The sequence below is a fragment of the Phocoena sinus genome, chromosome 8, assembly GCF_008692025.1.
Source record: "Phocoena sinus isolate mPhoSin1 chromosome 8, mPhoSin1.pri, whole genome shotgun sequence".
Classification (NCBI taxonomy): Eukaryota; Metazoa; Chordata; class Mammalia; order Artiodactyla; family Phocoenidae; genus Phocoena; species Phocoena sinus.
Window position 1 is genome coordinate 33,728,033 of NC_045770.1, and position 25,799 is coordinate 33,753,831.

Here is a 25,799-nt window from a genome sequence, read left to right on the forward strand (position 1 = left end):
ACCAATTATTTAATGTATAAAAATCAGTTTACTCAGAGATTGAAAAATTGTCAGAGGCCATAGTCTATTACTTCCCCTCACTTTTCTGTAAATATATAATACTGCTTCTGATATTTCAAGGAAGAGTTACAAGACTCTTTCAAAACTGCACATCTTTGAATTGACTGCAACACCGATGATTATATATGTACATATATTTTGTTCTAAGATTTCATATTGCTAGGGCTTGAATGGTTCATTATATGTGAAATATTTTGTGTGTGCTGTTTATACAAATTAAGAGATGCTGTGTCTTACCCAGAAAAAGGACATTGTTCCATTCTATAAGATTATTATTGCTTTTAGAGAAAGCTTTTATTATTGCTTTTTATTTAACTTTAGAGAAACCATTTTATCATTTATCGAGATATTATATATACAAATATATTCTTAGCCATAGGAAGAATTCTGATTTGAGATTATTTTTCCAGTTTGGAACCCCTTCTGAATTAAGAATTTTCAAATTCTAAGGACATCATGAGACTGAAATATCTTCCATAAATCAAGCAAGTATGCAATATTTAACAGAATAAAATGTGATTTGGGGGCTATCAGAGCCCCCTCCCAAAAAAATGTTTAGTGTTCACTAAAACTTTTAAAGATGATTTCACTGTTATCAGCTAGCATATCTGAAGAGTTTTTTGGGTTTTAATCTTTGAATATAGCTTTTAAAAATAATAGAACTTTAGAATTAGTTAGGAACATTAGGAGTCGTCTACTGTAACCTCTTCACTTTGATGATAAGGGCTCAGAAATGTGACATGAATCATCCAAGGTATTACAGCTAAGTAGGGACAAAGCTGGGCCCACACCAAAAACTCTTGACACAACCTCCACACCAGATCTAGTAATCTTTTACCATATAATGATGTCACTCAGTAGTGTACTTTGACATTATATCATTTATGAGAAAAACATCTGGCAGCATCTATTTAAATTAAAAATAGTTTTGTTCTTTTACCCTGCAATCTATTCCTGAGAATCTATCCCAAAGAAAGGAAATTATTAACACCCAAGAATGCAGATATTCAGAGTTGTTTTCTGTAGTATTGTTCATTAATCTCTCAAAACAGGAAACAGAGTTAGTATGTACTAACAGGGTAATGGCTAAATTGAGGAATTGTCATATACTTATTATGTATCCATTGAAAAGAATGAATTAGAGATATATCATGTGACATGGAAGAATTAAGATAATAATGAGACGCAGAAAAACATGTAAAGTATGTTTCAATCTTTAAAAAAATAATCACAAAAATATCCCTCCACATATGTAAATCTAACTAGGATTATAGTAGGACTGAGGATAATATAGAAGGACATATATAGAACATTAAAAAGATTAACTAAGTGTGATAAATGCTTTCATGGGAGGATAAAAGCAGGGGAAAGTCATCCTAATAAAAGCAGCATGCATGATATAATCTCACTTGTGTAACATGTGTAACTGTGTATGCTTGAAGAGATGCACGGAAAAATGATTACAAAAATTAATGGTGATTACCTTAAGGTAGTATGATTCCAAGGGATTTTTATTCTCTCCTTACTAGTTTTAGTATGTTTAAATGATCTATAATAAGCTTCTATTATTTATATAAGTAGAAAAAAACTCTACCTTCATTGTGGTGAAAAAATGAAAAACTGACTTTGATTTAGAGATGAAAGATATTTTTACCATGGAGAAGCACCAAGCCAAGTGTTTATCATCAATTGTAGATATTATAAACAAATCAGCTTGTGTGGCTTAAACAATCCATGCCAGATAAGCAGATCTTCCCACACAAGTGAAGATTGCATTTCTATTTCTAACTACAGATAGTCATTCAGAACTCAGTCTCTTTATGATTATGCATCACTGACTTAATGGTGCTCTCGAGGCATCTGTTAACAAAGAGTCTTAATATTTTATTATGCTGAATGTCAGACTGATTTAGCACTGCAGTTGTATGTTAGCAATCAATAGCTGCATTCTGTTTGTCATCACGTGATATGTTGTTCTTCATATATTCTTTTTTTTAACATCTTTATTGCAGTATAATTTCTTTACAATGGTGTGTTAGTTTCTGCCTTATAACAAAGTGAATCAGCTATACATATACATATATCCCCATATCTCCTCCCTCTTGCGTCTCCCTCCCACCCTCCCTATCCCACCCCTCTAGGGAATAGCACCGACCTGATCTCCCTGTGCTATGTGGCTGCTTCCCACTAGGTATCTATTTTACATTTGGTAGTGTATACATGTCCATGCCACTCTCTCACTTCGTTCCAGCTTACCCTTCCACATCCCCTTGTCCTCAAGTACATTCTCTATGTCTGCGTCTTTATTCCTGTCCTGCACCTAGGTTCTTCCAAACATATTTTTGTTTTTTTTTTAGATTCTATATATATGCATTAGCATATGGTATTTGTTTTTCTCTTTCTGACTTACTTCACCCTGTATGACAGACGCCAGGTCCATCCACCTCACTACAAATAACTCAATTTCGTTTCTTTATATGGCTGAGTAACATTCCATTGTATATATGTGCCACATATTCTTTATCCATTCATCTCTCGATGAACATTTAGGATGGGTCCATGTCCTGGCTATTGTAAATAGGGCTGCAATGAACATTGTGGTACATGACTCTTTTTGAATTATGGTTTTCTCAGGGTTTATGCCCAGTAGTGGGATTGCTGGGTCGTATGGTAGTTCTATTTTTACTTTTTTAAGGAACCTCCATACTGCTCTCCATAGTGGCTGTATCAATTTACATTCCCACCGACAGTGCAAGAGGGTTCCCTTTTCTCCACACCCTCTTCAGCGGTTATTGTTTGTAGATTTTTTGAAGATGGCCATTCTGACCAGAGTGAGGTGATACTTCACTGTACTTTTGATTTGCATTTCTCTAATGCTTAGTGATGTTGAGCATCCTTTCATGTGTTTGTTGGCAATCTGTATATATTCTTTGGAGAAATGTCTATTTAGGTGTTTTGCCCATTTTTGGATTGAGTTTTCTTTTTTTTTTTTGATATTGAGCTTCATGAGCTGCTTGTAAATTTTGGAGATTAATCCTTTGTCAGTTGCTTTATTTGCAAATATTTTCTCCCATTCTGAGGGTGGTCTTTTTGTCTTGTTTATGGTTTCATTTGCTGTGGAAAAGCTTTTAAGTTTCATTAGGTCCCATTTGTTTATGTTTGTTTTTATTTCCATTACTCTAGGAGGTGGGTCAAAAAAGATCTTGCTGTGATTTATGTCATAGAGTGTTCTGCCTATGTTTTCCTCTAAGAGTTTTATAGTATCTGTCCTTACATTTAGGTCTTTAAGACATTTTGACTTTATTTTTGTGTACGGTGTTAGGGAGTGTTCTAATTTCATTCTTTTACATGTAGCTGTCCAGTTTTTCCAGCACCACTTATTGAAGAGGGTGCCTTTTCTCCATTGTATATTCTTGCCTCCTTTATCAAACATAAGGTGACCATATATGCGTGGGTTTATCTCTGGTCTTTCTATTCTGCTCTATTGATCTATATTTCTGTTTTTGTGTCAGTACTATACTGTCTTGATTACTCTAGCTTTGTAGTATAGTCTGAAGTCAAGAAACCTGATTCCTCCAGGTCCGTTTCTCTTTCTCAAGAATGTTTTGGCTATTTGAGGTCTTTTGTGTTTCCATACAAATTGTGAAATTTTTTGTTCTAGTTCTGTGAAAAATGCCATTGGTAGTTTGATAGGTTTGGGATTGGATCTGTAGATTGCTTTGGGTAGTATAGTCATTTTCACAATGTTGATTCTTCCAATGCAAGAACATGGCATATCTCTACATCTATTTGTATCATCTTTAATTAATTTCATCCATGTCTTATAGTTTTCTGCATACAGGTCTTTTGTCTCCCTAGGTAGCTTTATCCCGAGGTATTTTATTCTTTTAGTTGCAATGGTAAATGTGAGTGTTTTCTTCATTTCACTTTCAGATTATTCATCATTAGTTTATAAGAATGCAAGAGATTTCTGTGCATTAATTTTGTATTCTGCTACTTTACCAAATTCATTGATTAGCTGTAGTAGTTTTCTGTTGGCATTTTTAGGATTCTCTATATATAGTATCATGTCATCTGCAAACACTGACAGCTTTACTTCTTCTTTTCCGATTTGGATTCCTTTAATTTCTTTTTTTTTCTGATTACTCTGGCTAAAACTTCCAAAACTATGTTGAATAATACTGGTGAGAGTGGAAAACCTTGCGTTGTTCCTGATTTTGGAGGAAATGGTTTCAGTTTTTCACTATTGAGTACGACGTTGGCTGTGGGTTTGTCATATATGGCCTTTATCATGTTGAGGAAAGTTCCCTCTATGCCTAGTTTCTGCAGGGTTTTTATCATAAATTGGTGTTGAATTTTGTTGAAAGCTTTCTCTGCATCTATTGAGATGATCATATGGTTTTTCTCCTTCAATTTGTTAATATGGTGTATCACATTGATTGAGTTGCATATATTGAAGAATCTTTCCATTCCTGGGATAAACCCCACTTGATCATGGTATATGATCCTTTTAATGTGCTGTTGGATTCTGTTTGCTAGTGTTCTGTTGAGGATTTTTGCATCTATGTTCATCAGTGATATTGGCCTGTAGTTTTCTTTCTTTGTGACACCATTGTCTGGTTTTGGTATCAGGCTGATTGTGGCTTCATAGAATGTGTTTGAGGGTGTTCCTCCTTCTGCTGTATTTTGGAAGAGTTTGAGAAGTCTAGGTGTTAGCTCTTCTCTAAATGTTTGACAGAATTTGCCAATGAAGCCATCTGGTCCTGGGCTTTTGTTGTTGGAAGATTTTTAATCATACTCTCAATTTCAGTGCTTCTGATTGCTCTGTTTATATCTTCTATTTCTTCCTGGTTCAGTCTCGGAATGTCGTGCTTTTCTAAAAATTGGTCCATAACTTCCATTTTATTTGCATATAATTGCTTGCAGTAATCTCTCATGATCTTTTGTATTTCTGCAGTGTCAGTTGTTTCTTCTTTTTCATTTCTAATCTGATTGATTTGAGTCTTCTCCTTTTTTTTTTTTTTTTTTTTTGATGAGTCTGGCTAATGTTTTATCAATTTTTTTTTTTATCTACTTAAAGAACCAGCTTTTAGTTTTATTGATCTTGGCTATTGTTTCCTTAATTTTTTTCATTTATTTCTGACCTGAGCTTCATGATTTCTTTCCTTCTGCTAACTTTAGGGTTTTTTTTTTTTTTTTCTTTAATTGCTTTAGGTTTAAGGTTAGCTTGTTTACTTGAGATGTTTCTTGTTTCTTGAGGTAGGATTATATTGCTATAAACTTCTCTCTTAGTACAGCTTTTGCTGCATCCCATAGGCTTTGGGTGGTCGTGTTTTCTTTGTCATTTGCTTCTAAATATTTTTTGATTTCTTCAGTGATCTATTGGTTATTTAGTAGTGTCTTGTGTAGCCTCCATGTATTTGTATTTTTTACAGATTTTTTCCATAACTGATATATAGTCTCATAGTGTTGTGGCCGGAATAGATAGTTGATATGATTTCAATTTTCTTATATTTACCAAGGCTTAATTTGTGACCCAAGATATGATCTATCTTGGAGAATATTCCATGAGCATTTGAAAAGAAAGTGTAATCTGTTGATTTGGGATGGAATGTCCTATAAATATCAATTAAGTCCATCTTGTTTAATGTGTCATTTAAAGCTTGTGTTTTCTTACTTATTTTCATTTTAGATGATCTGCCCATTGGTGAGGGTAGGGTGTTAATGTCCCCTACTATGTTTGTGTTAGTGTTGATTTCCACTTTTATGTGTTAGCATTTTCCTTATGTATTGAGGTGCTCCTATGTTGGGTGCATAAATATTTACAATTGTTATATCTTCTTCTTGGATTGATCCCTTGATCATTATGTAGTATCCTTCTTTGTGTCTTGTAATACTCTTTATTTTAATGTCTTTTTTGCCTGATATGAGAATTGCTACTGCAGCTTTCTTTTGATTTCCATTTGCATGGAATATCCTTTTCCGTCCCCTCACTTTCAGTCTGTATATGTCCCTAGGTCTGAAGTGTGTCTCTTGTAGACAGCATATATACGGGTCTTGTTTTTGTAGCCATTCAGACAGTCTACGTCTTTTGGTTGGAGCATTCAATCCATTTACTTTAAAGGTAGTTATCGATATGTATGTTCCTATTTTCATTTTCTTAATTGTTTTGGGTTTGTTATTGTAGATCTTTTCCTTCTCTTGTGTTTCCTGTCTAGAGAAGTTCCTTTAGCATTTGTTTGTGAACTGGTTTGGTGATGCTGGATGCTCTTAGCTTTTGCTTTTCTGTAAAGGTTTTCATTTCTCTGTCGAATCTGAATGAGATCCTTGCTGGGTAGAGTATTCTTGGTTGTAGGTTTTTCCCTATCAATACTTTAAATATGTCCTGCCACTCCCTTCTGGCTTGCAAAATTTCTGCTGAAAGTTCAGGTGTTAACCTTATGGGGGTTCCCTTTTATGTTATTTTTTGTTTTTCCCTTGCTGCTTTTAATATTTTTTTCTTTGTATTTAATTTTTGGTAGTTTGATTAATATGTGTCTTGGCGTGTTTCTCCTTGGATTTATCCTGTATGGGACTCTCTGCGTTTACTGGACTTGATTGACTATTTCCTTTCCCATGTTAGGGAATTTTTTAACTCTAATCTCTTCAAATATTTTTTCAGACTGTTTCTTTTTCTCTTCTTTTCTGGAACCCCTAAAATTCGAATGTTGGTACATGTAGTGTTGTCCCAGAAGTCTTTGAAACTGTCCTCAATTCTTTTCATTCTTTTTTCTTTATTCTGCTCTGTGGTAGTTATTTCCTTATCTTCCAGGTCACTTATCTATTCTTCTGCCTCAGTTATTATGCTATTGATTCCTTTTAGAGAATTTTTAATTTCATTTACTGTGTTTTTTATTATTGTTTGTTTGCTCTTTAGTTCTTCTAGATTCTTATTAAACATTTCTTTTATTTTCTCCATTCTGTTTCCAAGATTTTGGATCATCTTTACTATCTTTCCTTTGAATTCTTTTTCAGGTAGACTGCCTATTTCCTTTTCATTTGTTTGGTCTGGTGAGTTTTTACCTTGCTCCTTTATCTGCAGTGTGTTTCTTTGTCTTCACATTTTGCTTAACTTACTGTGCTTTTTGCAGGCTGCAGGTTCATATTTCCCATAGTTTTTGGTGTCAGCCCACAGTGGCTAAAGTTGGTTCAGTGGGTTGTGTAGGCCTCCTGGTGGAGCAGACTGGTTCCTGTGTTCTGGTGTTTGGGGCTGGATCTTGTTTTTCTGTTGAGCAAGACTGTGTCCGGTGCTATGTTTTGGGGTGTTTATGACCTTATTATGATTTTAGGCATCCTCTCTGCTAATGGGTAGTGTTGTGTTCCTGTCTTGCTAGTTGTTTGGCATAGGGTGTCCAGCACTGTAACTTGCTAGTCATTGAGTGTAGCTGGGTCTTTTAGCATTGAGATGGAGATCTGTGAGAGAGCTTTCACAGTTTTATATTATGTGGAGCCAGGAGGTCTCTGGTGGAGCACTGTCTTGCCCTCAGCTCTCCCACCTGAGAGGCACAGGCTTGACACCCAGCCGGAGCACCAAGACCCTGTCAGCCACACGGCTCAGAAGAAAAGGGAGAAAAAAATAAATAAAATAAAATAAAAAGTTATTAAAATAAAAAATTAAAAAGAAAGAAAGAAGGATGGGAGCAACCAAACCAAAAAAAATCCAACAATGACAACAAGCTCTAACAACTATACTGAAGAAAAATAAAAGGACAGACAGAACTCTAGGACACATCGTAAGAGCAAAGCTATACAGACAAAATCACACAAAGAAGCATGCACATTCACAAAAAGAGAACAAGGAAAACATATATATATATATATATATATATATATATATATCTTCTTTTTTAAAAAAAGCAAGAGAGCAACCAACTCAATAAATAAGTCTACCAATGATAATAAACTCTAAATACTAAACTAAGGTAAATATAAAACCAGAAATGAGTTAGATACAGAAAGCAAACCCCAAGTCTACAGTTGCTCCCAAATTCTAGTGCCTCAATTTTGGGATGATTCATTGTGTATTCAGGTATTCCAGAGATGCAGGGTACATCAAGTTGATTGTGGAGATTTAATCTGCTGCTCCTGAGGCTGCTGGGAGAAATTTCACTTTCTCTTCTTTGTTAACACATCTCCTGGGGTTCAGCTTTGGATTTGTTCCCTCCTTTATGTGTAGGTCGCCTCAGGATATCTGTTCTTCACTCAGACAGGACGGGGTTAAAGTAGCAGTTGATTAGGGAACTCTGGCTCACTCAGGTTGGGGGGAGAAGGGGTACAGAATGAGGGGCGAGTCTGCAGCAGCAGAGTCCAGTGTGACATTGCAACAGCCTGAGCCGCATTGTGTGTTCTCCCAGGGATGTTGTCCCTGGATCACGGGACCCTGGCAGTGGTGGGCTGCACTGGCTCCCAGGAGGGGAGGTGTGGATAGTGACTTGTGCTTGCACACAGGCTTCTTGGTGGCGGCGGCAGCAGCTTTAGTGCCTCATGCCCGTCTCTGGTGTCCATGCTGATAGCCACAGCTTGCTCCTCTCTCTGGAGCTCATTTAGGTGGTGGTCTGAATCCTCTCTCCTCACACATGAAACAATGGTCTCTTGCCTCTTAGGCAGTTCCATATTTTTTCCTGGATTCCCAATGGGCCAGCTGTGGCACACTAGCCCCCTTCAGGCTGTGTTCATGCAGCCACCTCCAGTCCTCTCCCTGGAATCTGAACTCTGAAGCCTAAGCCTCAGCTCTCAGTTCCGACCTGCCCTGGCGTGTGAGGAGCAGACAAGCCTCTCAGGCTGGTGAGTTCTGGTCAGCACCGATCCTCTGTGCAGAAATCTCTCTGTTTTTCCCTCTGCACCTTTATTGCTGCACTATCCTCCATGGCTCTGAAGCTTCCCCTGCTTACCCCTGCTTACCCCGTCTCCACCAGTGAAGGGGCTTCCTAGTGTGTGGAAACTTTCCCTCCTTCACAGCTCCCTCCCAGAGGTGTGGGTCCTTTCCCTATTCTTTTGTCTCTGTTTTTTCTTTTGCCTTACCCAGGTACATGGGTGGTTTCTTGCCTTTTGGGAAGTATGAAGTTTTCTGCCAGCATTCAGTAGGTGTTCTGTAGGAGTTGTTCCACATGTAGATTTTATTTCTGCTGTATTTGTGGAGAGGAGGAAGGTGATCTCCACGTCTTACTCCTCTGCCATCTTGAATGTCTCTCCATATATTCTTTTAAAGTCTCTTTGCAAAGGTCATATTTTAGTTAATCTTGGGGCAAGTTGCTTCAGTGTTTTCTTGCTGTTATCTGTTCTCCATGTCTGCTCAATCCAGCATAACTGAGTAAAGGCACACAACAGCATTCCAAAGCTCAAAAACATATTATTTGTTTTAATATTAAGAATTATTGGTGGGTTATGTTGATGACACAGTAAATGTAAAGCTTATGATGCTAGATGAGACCTCGATGACTGATTAAGAGCTTCTAGATGGGTAGAAGATGACATTTTATAACAGCTTACTAAGGTCTTCAGATTTAACTAGAGCTTGATGTCATTAGAATGCTACAAGCTAATAGTCTTTATTTTTGACTTAGTCAAGCACATTTTATTATGTATCAATTATATAGAAATATTTCATTATATTTCTTTAAGTTTATCTTGGCTGTACATGGGATTTCTACACAGACCCATATAAAATCTATATTTGAATTATCTTTTGGTATATTAAGCCATGCAGTTGAGTTGATTTTTTAGGTCTTTTTGATTTCATACATTCACTTTATAATCATGACAGATAAGAATTTCTTGGAGGATTTCCTGAAGGACTTTGACAGTATCCTTTGATGTTACCAGCTAAAAATCGACCTCATGGAAAATTAATTTTCTACCATTGTGTTCACAGGTGGAGGCTTCATCTTTGAATTCAAGGACTTCAACAAATATGCTTAATACTCATTAAAAAACTATATTGTTTGCATGTCTCAATCAATATAGCTTAGTCATCTTTAATTTTATCTTCAAATGTCTTTTGGAAACTCCTAAAATCTTTTGAATTCTCAAGTCTAATATTTACTTGAAGAAAGCACTCACATCCTACAATCTGTATTCCTTTATTATACCTTAAAGCCACAGTTATAAGCACAGTAATAAATATAAATATGTTTCACAGGAAGTAGAATTACTGAATGTATAAGTTGCAAATATGAATTTGGACTAATTTTTCACTTCTACTATTGTCCTTAGGTTAGTCTATTATTATCACAGATTTGATAACGAAAAACAGCTGGCATATTCTGGCTAAAAGAACCTATGAATTCATTTGGGTATGGCATATTCAGTGTATTTCATGTTAGCTTTAGATATATCCACAATCACTTTTCAGCAGTTCATAAATAAATATATCTGCTTTTGTTCCTATCAAATATAACTAAAGCACAGAAATCAGTAGAAACAATATTTGGACGAGACATTTAACATGGATTATGTTAGGATAGATGAAGTAGAAAATATTATAATTGTCCTCAGAATATGCTACTTTTTTTCTGAGATATATTTAATTCATTTATTCTTTAATTAAAAATTAATGTTTCTCTGTTAATTTTTTTCTTTATAACTGCTCCCAATTTTCTACTAACAAGTGAAGTGATTAGTAATTCCTAACATTTAAAAAAAGAGAACACTAACCATATAAAATGGAAAAATAACCAGATCAAGTGCGTTAACTGACTTAATTTTTAAAAAAAGGGGGTCAATTCAAATAGTGACTGGTTAATTTAGTCAGCAGTTGACCTAGTTTGTGTTGCTAGTGACAGCACATATTGAGTTTTAGTGTTGTGCAAATTACTATTTTTCCAAATGCTCTTTTTTTCCCCTACTTAACTCCACATGTATAATCTAGCTTCTGGTTTAGTCTTAAAAATACCATAACTGAAGTTAAGGATCATTTTGCTCTGTTTAGACTGTGTGGTAGATTGTTGCAGTAATGGTCCCAAAGTTTTTCATGCCTTTCTGGATTCATACCCTTGGGGAGCCCCCTCCCATATTCATTGTGACTCACGAAGTGAATTGCATTGGTCAATGACACCTTAGCAAACATGGAACAAACAGGTGACTGCAATGTGTGTGTGCATTGGAGATTGCTAATTTGGAACCCTGTTACAACCACACAGCATGGCCTAGGCGAGCCTGCTGAATGATGAGAGACCCCTTAGAGCAGAGACAACCATCCTAGCTGCCACCTCCCCAAACAGCTTCTAGTTGACCTGACAGCTGACTGCAAACTCATTAAGGAGCCCAGCTGAGACCAGCAGAAAAAAACACGTCCACTCAAATTATTGATCCATAGAATTGGATCATACATTTTGTAGAATTGGTTTTGCAGCGAAAGCTAACTAAAACAAAATTAGAATCATAATTGAATGAGACTTTTTGGGTCCTGGGATGAGGGCTGCAATTTAGAGGAATATAAAAAAATTGTGGCCAGAGGACAGATGGAGGTAAATTGCAAAAATGGCCTCAGTACTTTGCGGATCCCCCCGCCACAGGGAATTACCACCCGCTTTGAATCTGGTATGGCCTTATGCCTCGTTTTCACCAATAGAATGTGACAGAAGTGATACTGAGCAAGGTCTGAGCCTAAGCCCAAGGGATCATGATGCTTCTGCTATCGGATCTTGTAACCCTGATGTTTCCATATGAACAAGCCTGGGCTAGCCTGGTGGATGATGAGAAACACATGGCACAGTTGACCCTGTAGCCCCAGACAACAGCCAGCTGATCCCCCACATTAGTGCTTTGAAGTTGGCTGGCAGCTGACTACAGATGCATGAGTAAGTCTTTCCAAGACCAGCAGATGAACTCCAGCTGAGTCCAGCCTGAATTGCCAACCCATAGAGTCATGAGCTAAATAAATGATGCTTTGAAACCACTAAGTTTTGGGGTGGTTTGTTTTGCAGCAAAAACTAACTTATACAGATTGTTTGTTTAGTGGTCACCTCTATACATTCAGAATAACTACTCCTTAATTATTTTTTCTTTTATTAATTTTTGTTGGAATACAGTCGCTTTACAATGTTGTGTAAACTACTCCTTAATTCTTTACCTATAGTTATTCACAGGAACAAAAGGAGATGTGCAAAAAGTATTCATTGATATTTAAACTGTGAAATTTTCTTCTAAGATATTTATATCTCAACATCTAAAAAAAAAAAAAAATATATATATATATATATATATATATATATATATATATATATATATATATATAAAACAGACCAATGGATTATTCCAGTCAGAATTTTGATATAAGATTAAGCATGGTTAGAAACAGCAATGTGGGCAAAACCCAAAAAAACTTAGCTAAGAAAAATGATCCTTAATTTACTCTGCCTTATTCTTCTTTTTTTTTTTTTTTTCTGCGGTACGCGGGCCTCTCACTGTTGTGGCCTCTCCCGTTTTGGAGCACAGCCTCCGGACGCGCAGGCTCAGCGGCCATGGCTCACGGGCCCAGCCGCTCCGCGGCATGTGGGATCTTCCTGGACCAGGGCACGAACCCGTGTCCCCTGCATTGACAGGCGGACTCTCAACCACTGCACCACCAGGGAAGCCCTGCCTTATTATTCTTAAAGGCACATGGAAACATTCTTATTGAAATGCTTGCATCTCTCACACTAGCTAGTTATTTTAAACACCAGAGATATTGCAGTAGCCTGTTCAGAGTCATTACTGATGTGATAGGAACAGTGAACAAACCATGTCACTTCTAGTATTCCTTACTACTTAAGTGATGGATAATGGCAATTAGACTGCAGGTTTCAGAAATGCTTTTAGGAAATACTAGCACTATATTTAATAAGTACTTTAAAGTAAATTTTGTCAATATGCTATATTTGTTTGTGGGACTCTCAGCAATTAAAAAGGATAAAATGTAGTATTTTATAGTTTTGGTTAGGCTTCTTGATATGAAATCCTTGAACTGTTTAGTACAGTGTTGTATCTTCACAATTAATGTGTTCTAAATTATTTTAGCTAATTTTGCTTCAAAATGGTTAATTCTTTTGGTTTTATATATGGGTAAGGTGTATAAATGAAAAATGGTTTGATTTTAGGGTGATTTAAAAATAATCAGAAAGGTTATTACCTTACCTTGTACTAGTTGATTGAATATCCTTCAGTAGTAAACTTAGTTGAATTCAATTGAACACTAATTCTCAAGAGCTAGTTTTTCTGCCAATGACATACTTGGTTAACAATTCACATTTCTCCTCCAGAGTTTTTTTCTCTCAACAGCATAATGTCTCAGTACTATAACATTTATCACATTCAAGAGTTGTTTGTCACTGTCTAGATTAAGATTTCTAGAAGGGAGAGATCATGCTTTATTCAGCCATACATTCCCTGCCCTGATATTGTGCTGTATATACGACAAGTAACCATTAAGCTTTTGTAAAGTGAATAAATGTATTAAAACTTTTCCTGATACTGGTATATTTCTTTTTTTATGTGGTAATTTAGCAGGTGAGCAAAGAAATGAGAAAGTAACTCTGTGTAAGAGTACAAAATTGTATTTGTTTATATAATAATTAATTTAGCAAATACTTTATTTAGCAACTAATCTACCTGATATGATGCCAGCCACTGGCAATGGTTAGCAAAATAGGAATGATTCTTTTTTTCAAAAATATATAATGTATTTAAGGAAAAAATATGGAAGAAAGCAGAAATTCTGATTTTAGCCCCTGACTTTTTAAACTACACTTTATTCTTACAGTTGTTCCTAGCATAACAAGCAGTCTCCTGAAAAAAATCACATAGTGCTTCTCGGGTATTTATCTAAATGACGCTGAATATTGAACCTTAACACTATAATAGTTAATTTCTTTTTTATATACCACACAGAAAGCTTCAAGCAACATGTAAATTTATGTAAAACACATATACTTATGCTAAGCAACAATTTATCCCTGGATTTAATTTGAAGACATATAGCAGCTTTACTTTTGCTAAGAATATGTAACATGATATAATAGGAACAAAGAATAATCATGACCATTTATGTCACTTTCATAGGTGATATGGGAAGCTTTCTTTAAAATAGAATCACTACAGTACTATATTAGATGAGGTTTGCTATAACTGTAAGATCACCACTGTTATTGGAATTTGGTACACTTTTGACTTTCATATTTTCCTCATCCTTAGTCTCTACCTGGAGTGTCTTTCCCCCTTCTACGTTCTCTCCCTGCTTTGCCTGCAATACTCTTTTTCTCCTTAAAGAACAGGCTTAGGTGTTACTTGGTTTAGTAAGTCTGCTCTTCTTCCACAGTTTGGATGGTGTGTAACTTGGACCGAGTTCCCTGAACATATTTCTTTCAGTGCTCTTGCCACATATTGGTTTATATGCCTGTTCCTCTGTAAGACTCCAAGCTCCCCAAAGATGGTGCTCTATCTCAGTTGTAGTCATATACCTCCCATAGAATGTTTGCTACTGATTGCTACAGAATCCTCAGTTCCTGGACAGGTGCCTAGCATATAGCCATTCAGTAAATCTTGATGGAACTGAGATAAACTCAGATTTCATCTATTGTACACTGATAAATACTCTATAAAGCCATCAATTATTCCTTAAAGATAATGATGTCATGCTTTCCAAATTCTCTAAGTTGATCTTTTCTACTTCCCTTATATAAGGGGTATCAAATGAAGAAAGGAGTGAATGATAATAGCCCAATAGTTATTTCTAAAATTTCCTCCTTCTCCTTTTTTAAGACAGGAAACATCTTTGAGAGGCAACCTATTGATTATTAACTCTAGACTCCTAAATTTCACTTTTATGTTGTAACATGATAAAAATAGTCCATGAGAGAAACTGCAGGATTTTGAAAAGCTACAAGCTAAACATATCATAACACTTAGGCACCCTTTAGAACTTAATACAAAACAGATGCAGAAAGAGAAATTGTTAAATAAAGGTAGAATTTCAAAGATGTCTTGAAAATAATGGCCTCTCAAAAACCCAGCTCTTTGAAAATTACTTTGAGAAATAATAACAGGAGTCAGTCTAAAACACAATACTTACATATCAATAGTATTTCAAAATGTAACACTGAACTATGTTTGCTTATAAAAATCCTAAACCTTATGTGGTATTAGGGAATAAGGACAGCCTTTTATTTACTGAGCCTTTCAGAAACTAAAAAGAATAATCTTTTATTATATATTATTCCATCAAGGTAAAAATTCTAGTATTGAGGACCTTATTACACTATGCATTTCATCACTCTGCAGGTTAAATTTTATCCCCTGGATACATAGATCTACGTAGGACATTCTTTTTAAAATAACAAAAAAATCTATAAAACATATCAGCATTACTTCAACAAGATAACTAGAACCACTGTATATTTCTCTTTTATTAAGAACTCCTGGGATTATTATTTCCAGAGAAAACAATTACTTTTAGCACAATATCAAAAATATTGAAACGTCCATGTGAAGCAAAATGAATAAAACTATTGATTACTGTCATTTTCTATAATTTTAATGGAAGTTAGAAACTTTTCTTGGTTAACAAAAAAGTAAAAAATGCTGTTTAGATATTATGTCGACAATTTGTTTCTAAGCGGCCTACTCTAAATGGCTCATTTTTAGTTCATATACTCTTACATTCACTGATTCCTTTAGCAAATTCACAAATGTTGATTTAGTCTTTAATGCGCACAGTTACTGTGTAAGTTCAAAAAGTAAATATGTTCCTAACTTCCAGAAATGTAAAGGCTAGAATGAAAGAATCAAGTGACATTTACAGTAGATTTTGATACTTGCTCTGGTGGAAGGATTGAATAGTTATAATGGAAGGACTGAGAGCACTGGGGGTGAGGAAGAGGGAAGAATCTGAACCCCTACTGGATATCTGACTTGAAAACTGGATTTTGGTGGCCAAAAACTCACATGAAACCAGCCATTCTGTAAGTAACATACTTAGTAAGAACAGATATGATTTAAAGTATCTCAAATGTGGAATTTATGCTCTACTCTCTTTGCCTGATAAGCAGTAAAAGAAATGTAACATATTGCATCTCATTTTCATTTTGAGAGAATTTTCAAAAGACTAAAAAAGGAAGGTGATAAAAAAAGGGGTTCACACACTATAAAATGAAACAATTATAGCAGCCAGAAAAGTGAGCGTTAATTAATCAGAAAACACACCCACAGAACATCTGAAGAGGCAAGTGTAATAGGACATTTTAAGATGTTTTTCAATTCGTTCTCAGTATTTTATGGCAGGATTTTTTAAAACAATGTGTGATTTGATCTTACAGAACATACAATTTTAATGTTTTAATAGTGATCAAGTAACTAAGGTAAAAATAAGCTGAGTTGTCCAGCTAAAGAGGTGAGATTGCAGAGAAGAAACACAATCTCTTTCTGACTTCAATTTTCAAAATGCCACTGTGAAGAATTACAGCTAGTTTTAGTTCTTCATATCTTTACTCATCAAATCAGATTTGGAACATCATTCATGGCAATGAAGTTTTCAGCTCAAAGAAGCTTAAATGGTAATAGTGGCTGTGCTATAAATGTGCCTGTGGTGCTCAGAACCTTCACCCTGAGACCTTTCACTCCTCTTCCTTCCTGGGTCTTAGTTTCTTCATTTATATATAATTTGCCTGACTCGCAATGTTGTGGGAATCAAATGAAATAAAACATATGAGAGAGGAAGGGCAAAAGTTCTCTTCATTATGTAAAATTCTATTTATATATTTTAGCCTAGGTCTTAATCAGATAATAAAACTGTTTCAAGTTTATTCTGAAATGATTAACTAAACATTGAAGAGCCTGATTGGTAGGGTTGCCTTTAAAAATATATATAACAGAAACATATTTTTGGCAAAGGGACAGAATATTGCTCATAATAGTAAAGTTTACAGATGTTAGAAAAAAGAACTTGTATAGTTTAAATGTAACCACATAATCATAAACTTTATAGGAGTAACTTTAGATGAATATATGAAAATCTTATCAGCAATGAGAATAATTGACCCAAAAATTCTAAAACAGATGAAGGATATTTATCTGTGTTATTCACAAGATGATATAATTTAACATTAAACTGATTGAGAAAGAAGGGAATTTACAATGTTATCTCCCCAAATAGTTGTAGATATGCTCTAGGTTTGTTACTATATGTTGGGAGATAGTGTGGTATTGGAGTTCAGAATTTATTTCCATACAACAATTGTTTAAATTTGAAAAAAGTTGTTTATTTATTCACAAATTCTTTCTGAATTTGTGTCTTTTTTTTGTCAAAAACAAAACCCCAAATGAAAACGAAACTAATCCCTACATCATAGGATATTTGGGGGAAGTAAAAGAAATGATACTTGAAAACTTTAGCATATTTCCAGCTACTTAGTAGGCATTCAGTGGATGAGAACTATTATCATTGCTTTCTATTATTACTCATACCTGCTTCAAGTGCTTTCTCGGTGTTGACATTTGCCATTATGGCTGTCTTAGGTCAGGGTTTCAGAGAAACCGACTCTGAGATGGAGACTTCACTGGGGCATGCCATTGGGATCAGCGTTTATGGGGAACATGAAGAAAGCAGAATTGAGCAGAGGGGGAGTTTAACTGTGATGCAGTCATGACAAAAGCCTCAGTTTATCCCACAGGGAGCTCTGTAGCTGAGAGACCCTTCAGAGCTGTCCTGCTTTAAGGCAAGAGACTCAGCCTTTTTAACCATCCCTATGCATTCATCACCCTTACCCTTGGTTATGGGCTGGAGGGTGGGGCATAACTTGGGCCAGATAACACTCTTTGGCTAAGAGTCATTCCCAGACAGTGACTCAGGTTAGAGCCATCAGCTGCCAATACTTTCTATGGCTTAGGGAAAGAGTGCCTCAGTCTTGAAAGGGGAATCTGGGCAACACCCCATAGCATCTACTACAATGGCCTCTGGTATCCTCAGGTAAATTGACACAATTAGTTATCCTTCCTAAGACGATTCATTTTAACAGGCCCATGAATCAATGTGAATGATGAATGGGAGAGGAGTACAAGAAAACAAGAAGGAGAGAGGTATTTTTAAAAATTACCAAGATTTAAATAGTGGCCCCTTAAGAAAGAAATAAAAGCAAACAAGGATTATGTACAAAATTAGAATATTGAGAAAAGATGAGTATTAGGCTCTGAAGATAATTTAGGAACTCATTTCAGTAACTTGAACATTTGATACTTTGTTTACTAATTCATTTATTCATTCTAAACTGTTTAGTACATTTATAATTTATAAAGATTTTGCTGTCTCATAAAAATAATTCTTTGTCAGATTGGGATGGGGAAGGAGGTATGGAGTCAAACTCCATTGATTATTCTTCAAGGTACAATTCCAGGATAATTAATAGAAATTTAGAATAATAATGAATAAATACAATGGAAATTCTGAACTGAAACTCAAAATATTTGGAGGGTTATTTTTCATGAAAATTTATATTAGAAGTTTGTTACACATATTAGAAAGACTAATAAGTTTAAGCAAGTAATTCACTGTTGAAAATGACTTAGGATTAGGTAAGAACTTGGTTTAATAAACATCACTGGAAAAAATCAGATAGGCTTCATGGTCAAGGTTAAAAACAATAACAATGGTTGCAAAAACTTACTGGGGCCTACAAGTGGTCACATTACCAAAGACAGAAGCACTTCATTCAGGATTAAATATTTATTTGATTGGATCTGAGTTAATATATGCATGAAATGGGAAAATAATTTTGGAGAAAAACAAAACTTCCAAAAGGGAAAATAAATATGGAGTCCTAGACATGTAAGCACTTCATTTCTGGAGTTAGTGAGCTAAAAGCATATTTAATATCTGGAGTTTACAATCTAGGAAAGCAAATTCTGTTAAGAGATAAAAGAGTGTTTTCTATTTCTTACTGCCCACTTTTCCCCATCCAATAACCTGAAACATCTCACGTGGCTCTGATGACAATCTCTGGGAAGTATGGTACTTTTATCCTCTCAGAGGTCACAGAACACAGACTATTAATCTGATTTTTCTCAGCATGGCCAATACTAAAATTGCCTTTCTCTTCAAGAAGCTCTATTTTCCCTGTCTCTCTTTCAAAAAAAACCAAACCAAACAAAAAAAAACAAAAAGTAAACCTGCAGTTCTGCACTAAAGCACATTGCAGAGAAACTAGTAACTTTTATATTACTCATAATGCTATGTAAATGTATCATAAAGATAAAAACAGCTATCAAAAGTGGAGCCTCTAAATGAACAAAAAAGCTCTATATGGTCACCATAATACCAAATCCAGAAGGTTTGTTTTGGTGGACTACCTTTAAATGAACAAAGTGAAGCTTGTGACTTAGATGGCTAAAACTGTCTTTCAATATGTGTGACTTTGGAAGCATTACCTGATTGGACTACATCTGACAAACTACAAAAAGTCATGAGGCGCACTTCAAATTTTGCTTTGTGGGGCCAGATGCCAATTCGAATAAAAATGGAGGTGGATAATCAATATGGTGTTACCACCAGCTGTGATCGTGATGGGGTATTGTGGTCAACAGATTACTCAGGTGAAAAGCCCAAGAGTTAAGAAAGAGTCTCTCAATAATAGGCTGCCTTTGATGTCATCTAAGGCAGTCATCTTCTATTCAGTTCCAAACTGGGCTAAAGTGAATGTCTAATTTTTCATAAAAAAGCAATGAAATAAACTATTCTGCAATATAATTTAGCAGAATTTTATGCAGTAGTTAATTAATTATGTTAGAACATGAAATAATGCAGTAGTGGGCTAAGCTGAGAAAATGCTTTTACAGTTTTTATTTTTATTGTTTATTTTTTTCTTCAGCAAATATTGACAGAGTGACTGTTGTATGGACATACAAAGTGTTCAAAAATAAAACAGAATATTAGCCTTTGCTTTGGGGGACCCCATAGTTTAGCTTATGTCATTAATACATAAAATGTCACAGAATCACAAGTGTTAATGGCATATTTTGGTCATGGTCATGTGACTGCATGAAACATACACACACTAAGAAGATGTGTATTCTTTTCTGCCATGGGAACTGTTACTACTTTGAGAAGAGAGTAGATGGAGGCACATTCTCTAACATAGACAAGCAGGAAGCATGGATGTGGTACACTTTCTGGAATGATCTGAAAATTCTTGGACCTTTGAGTGTAACCTCTCTTTAGCTCTCAAGCTTTGGTTGGTTATTACTCTATTCTGTCCTATTCAAGTGACAATGTAATTTCTTTTGTTAAACTAGGTGAAAGACTAGGAGAAAACTGTTATAAAGCTAATATATGCAATCAAAAGATTACAGCAGAGTTCTGTACAGAAACTTGGTGAATTACCAGGATTCAGAGCAAGACAAAGATCCAGGAAGCACGAAATTGAGTGATGAGGATGGACAAACCCTTTGCCAGGGGTAGGGCTCAGAGTCCAGGTGGCCATACTACTTGGAAGTATGACTATTACTAGTGAGCAGAATGAGCCAAAGAGAACTTGTAACTTTGGTAGAACTGTTGATTCTCTGCCTTTCACACATTTTCTGATTAGTTATGAAGTGCCTCCAAGACTTACACCTGCTAATAGGATGAAGATGGTGCAGCAGATGGTCTCAAAGTCCTAAGAGCTTTGTGCCTCAGTAAACCCTGGCAGTATGTCCAGTGATTTCATTTATTTTTACAACATTAACTTTTATCCATTGGGAAAGAGAATGGTACCAGTTGAGCACTTGCTGTCTTCTACTCTGACACTTCTTTTTCTTTTAAATTATTTATTTATTTATTTATGGCTGCACTGGGTCCTCGTTTCTGTGCGAGGGCCCCCTCCAGTTGTGGCAAACGGGGACCACTCTTCATTGCGGTGCGCGGGCCCCTCACTATTGCAGCCTCTCTTGTTGCGGAGCACAGGCTCCAGACGCACAGGCTCAGCAGTTGTGGCTCATGGGCCCAGTTGCTCCGCAGCATGTGGCATCCTCCCAGACCAGGGCTTGAACCCGTGTCCTCTGCATTGGCAGGCAGACTCTCAACCACCGCGCCACCAGGGAAGCCCTACTCTGACACTTTTACTCCTTAAGAAATAGTGGTTAATTCCTAAGAAGACAAACGAGGAACAGAAGTAACCATGATAAGAAGACTGACATAGGCTATGACTTTCAGCTAATAAAAAATCTTATGGTATTAAGGAGTTTATATTCTGGCTCCTTCACTCACCTAATACTCCACACAAATCAGGGCTATGAATCAGGCGTGTTCCCTTATGATTCCTATGCTTAGTATACAGATTATCATAATTACTCCAACTTTCTAATTTTCTGATATTCAGATCTGGTTGGTAATGGAATGGACTACGTCAGAGGAGTGAGTTCCTCATCACTAAAAGGATTACAGTGGACACTGATGATACTGATGGAGAATCCATGTACCAATCCAGGACTAGCTCAATAATCTCCAGGATCCTTTGTAACCCTGAGATACAATATCTTTTCTGATCTAAGGTTTACTTTCTCTTTTTTCTTTTCCTATCCTAATGCTACTCATCCTCTGAGGTCTACGTCAGGTGGCACCTTCTTCCCAAATAATATTACTTTATATGATTGTTATGAGGAATTGATGAGCTATTGTATGTGTGTATATATACTTATATATATAAATATATATATATAAAAGCTGAGTGCTTGGCATATAGCAGGTGCTAAATTAATTCCTTTCCTCACTTTTCTCCACAATGATAAAAAAATTCACATTAATCTCTTTTCTGGTCTCCAACAGTATTTGGCTCTAACAAAAAATTAGTAATTTTTTATGGTCATATTTTTCTTGAATTACTTTATGTTCTATGCCATCTTTACATTTACTGAAGACCAGAACCAAATCTCCCTTTTATTTTTATTTCCCACGGTTTATAGGCAAGGGCTGAACACATAATGGTCAATGAATGTGGAGAGGGTGAGCTTTATAAAGGAGAATCAACATAACGTAGTTTAAAAATCACAGTGTATTTAATATTTTTACCCCAATTTAGAATTCATGTGGTCTGGAAAAGTCTTATGCTTCTGTTTCCTCATTTAAAAATGGAGTCAAACATCCCTACTCTGCTTTCCTGAGTGTATTGTTATAACCAGAGGATTGAGTAAATATGAAGGACCATGAAATAGTGCACTTTGATTTGGTTGCCCATTTAGTTGCAATTTATCACATTTGGAGAGCTCACGATGGAAAGCGCAGTTCTTCTTTTGCCAACCTTCCTGATTACAAATATTTGGCTTTTTTCTCTGCTCCAAAAGGAACAAATTACAGGCTTCCATGATATTCAGTGTAACTGATCTTTATGCGTTGTAGGGATTAAAACTAGCTTACATCTTGAATGAATAATTAGGGATTTCAAGTCTCTGGAGAACAATGGATCACCATAGTCCTCCATTAAGCCTGTGGCTTTGGAGTCACACGGCCATGTTCAGGTGCTGTTCAGACATCCTGAGAGTATTAAGAGGTTCTCAAACACCTCTGACCAACATAAAAAACTGTGTCAAAACACAATTGTGTCAAAGCACAATTGCAAATAATTATTTGATAACAGGGTGGTTATTTAAGGCTGAAGCTTATAATGGTCGATTCCTCATTGTAACCTCTGCTTAACCTGCCTGGAATGAATGTAAAGTCTGCCTGATGTTCAACCCCTGCTCCACACAGCTGTCAGAATTATCTTCTTAAAGAACAAATCTGAGTCACATGGCTCCCTGTTGCATTCCAAATAAAACCCAAATTCCATGGCTCCGAAATCAGTGCCTTTAACAATGAGGCCTCTGCTCCTCTCCTTTAAATGTATTCTCTATTCTGTGTCTTCACTATGCCATCGGGGCTACATGTTCCTCACTGTTCCCAAGACGTGCTCTAAACTCTCTGCCTTGTCTTTGCTTCACCTGCTCTCTCTGTCTGAAATGCAGCTTCTCTTCCTAACCACCTGGCAAAATCCTACCAGTCCAGGTCCAGTTCAAATACCAAATTCTTCTGCCAGCTGTATGTAGAGTTCTCTGGTGATAGCACTGTAATAGCAGATTACTAGCCCACCCTGCTGTCTGTCTCCTTAATTTGTGCTCTCTTAGGGGTGAAAGGCCATGTATTTTAACTTGGATCCTGCACAGCCCTTTGCTTGTACAATTGAATCTAAATTAAATCTTGAGAATAGCCTTACTAATTTGCAACCTTCAGTTAACTCATATCATTGCCAAAAAAGGGATTTGGGTGAATTGGATCAAATGTTTACAGACTAATTGATTGTTTGGACCCTTTGAACAGTGGCTTCAATAATGGATTCACTCCAAAAATCAGTCAAATTGCTGGGTTTGTAAAACATGGCCTAAGTCAAGAGGCAAGAGAAATAGAAGCATTTTCATTATAGATTTCAAAGCAATAGCTATTATTCTTTTAACCTGATGTGATTATATGTTTATTTATTCACTCTCTTGCAGTCCAAAAGCACTGTTTTATTTAAAACATAAATAAACCTTGTCTATAGGTGTTATAAAAGTTATACATAAAATTTTTCCTAGAGCTTCATCTGTAAACCAATGGCTGTGTATAAAAGATATCACTATAACAAGTTGAAAGGTAGAGAACTTCATCAAGCTATATTTTGGCACTACAAGATGGAAAGTATCAACACAATTGGTATCTTTTTTTTTTTTTTTCAGAGATTTGGTTGATTCAGTTGACACTATGCAGTGTTAATATACTTGAAATATATACCCCCCTTTCTCTTTTGATTCACCCCCATTCAATCACACACTGGTGGGTTAGGGCCAGGTCAGTTAACCTAAAGAGTACTTCAGTCAAAGGTACACTCTATTCCTACTTAAGTCCTGAATCCTGCTGGGCTTTCTTACTCTGTTGGACCAGCTTATACCCCTAAGGTCTCGTCAATGGCTCTCCTTTGAAACTTAGAGCAAACCATAGATCACCCCACTAGGCTCTCTTCTGAGTCCTGGCCTGCCCTCTTATTCCCAGAGTCTTCAATTGGCCTCTCAAACAGAAAGTATCCACATGACCAGAGGCCTTCCCAAATCTCACTTCCTTATAACACTTTCATCCCTCCTTCTAAAACATGTTATTTCTCAGACATATTATATTTCACAAGGTGAAAGGCAGGATGGGGATAGAATGTTTTTCTTTTTTTCTCTGACTTTTTCAAGTCACAGAATGGGATTCTCTCCCATGTATGTCCTTGAAGCTAATGAGGACCCAATCAGTGTTTGAGGTAATTGGGGTAGAGGGAATAGACAATTTCTTCTAACTTTGCAGTTCTGAAGCTTCCAAATATTTTAAGTACAAACATATTTCTATTAATTTTTTAATATAAGCTTAAGTGATATATTCTACATAACCTTAAGCTAAATATTTTTCTCACTTCTCAATATATTAATTTGCTTTATTTTTCTATTCTGGAGTTTATTACCACTGTCTACAAACTGAGCTTAATTTATTATGGCTTATAGCAATATAGGTTTGCATGGAGTAAGGAGTCAATTTTGTAATTCTCAAGGGCAGGAACAGCATATGTGTAAAGAGAGATACAGCAGGTATTATTGACTGCCAACCTTATGAAAAGGATTAAAGGTATTTATTTATGCAAATGAATGGACCTGAAACTAAAGTGGTAACATATAAGAGACAAAAACAAGAATTCATATAATTTATCAGACCATTAATTTCTCTACTGATATTTTAAAATAAAGAGGAAGCCTGCTTCTATGAAGAAAACCTAAAATTTAGTTTATACATATTTTTTCTTTATATTTCTGATCACTCAAAATTAACGTTTACAGGTAATCCTAAGAAGAAATATTTTTGATGGTATATTTTTTTGTTTTCAAATGTAATATTTTTGTGTCATATTTTTCTGGTTTTGTTTTATGACATTCATAGCATAAAATTTGTTCAAAATTTGAAGCTATGATTGACCCAAGGTAAATAGAAAAATCACAAATTCGAGGAAGATGAGTTTAACATGATCTAAATATTTTGTATATAACATAACCATTGACAATTAAAATTAATTTATTTAATGAGATGTGAATAATGCAGTCAGGTAATTTTCTTATTTATACAGTCTCTCATTAACTGCAAAGTAAATCAGGATGAAAGGAATAATTTGGAAGAAAATGTTTACTTTAAGTTACATTGGCAAATGCAACAAAGAAAATTCATTCTTACTATTCTGTTAATACAAATTTGTCAAATTCTAGAGTAAGAAGGGGTCTTAGAAATTATCTGGTCCAACTCCCTCACTTTAGTGCTCTATGAGATTAATGCCAAGGCAAATCAAGTGACTGGCTTTTTGTTACACAGCTGATTAAAGACTGAGCTGGGTCTTGACCCAGAAAATTCCTTACTTTGGGTCTAGGACTTTTCCCACTGTATCACATTACCTTTAAAATAAAATTCAATCCAAGCCAAGTTTTATATGTTTGGGCTCATTACAGCTGTGGTCTACCAGTGCTTCCCATAATGTTTACAGAAGAATAAACTGATGTTAATAAGTATGTGGCAGCATTTTAAATTGTATTTGTAGGCATAGTTTGTATTTGGATCCACCTCTTTAACCAATATAGAAGAGATATTTCAGCCAAAACCTCTCTCTGCCACCCGAGTTCCATTGCCCTTGTCTCTCTCCATCATTATGTTACTCTTTTATGTTTTAAAAAAG

The 25,799-nt window shown here is 35.7% G+C and overlaps 1 protein-coding gene across 1 annotated transcript in view; it reads right to left on the reverse strand.

Moving 5' to 3' along the window:
- Positions 1–25,799, reverse strand: part of CNTN5 (contactin 5) — a 1,462,970-nt gene that overhangs the window by 150,379 nt on the left and 1,286,792 nt on the right. The gene's annotated exons all lie outside the window — the stretch shown is intronic.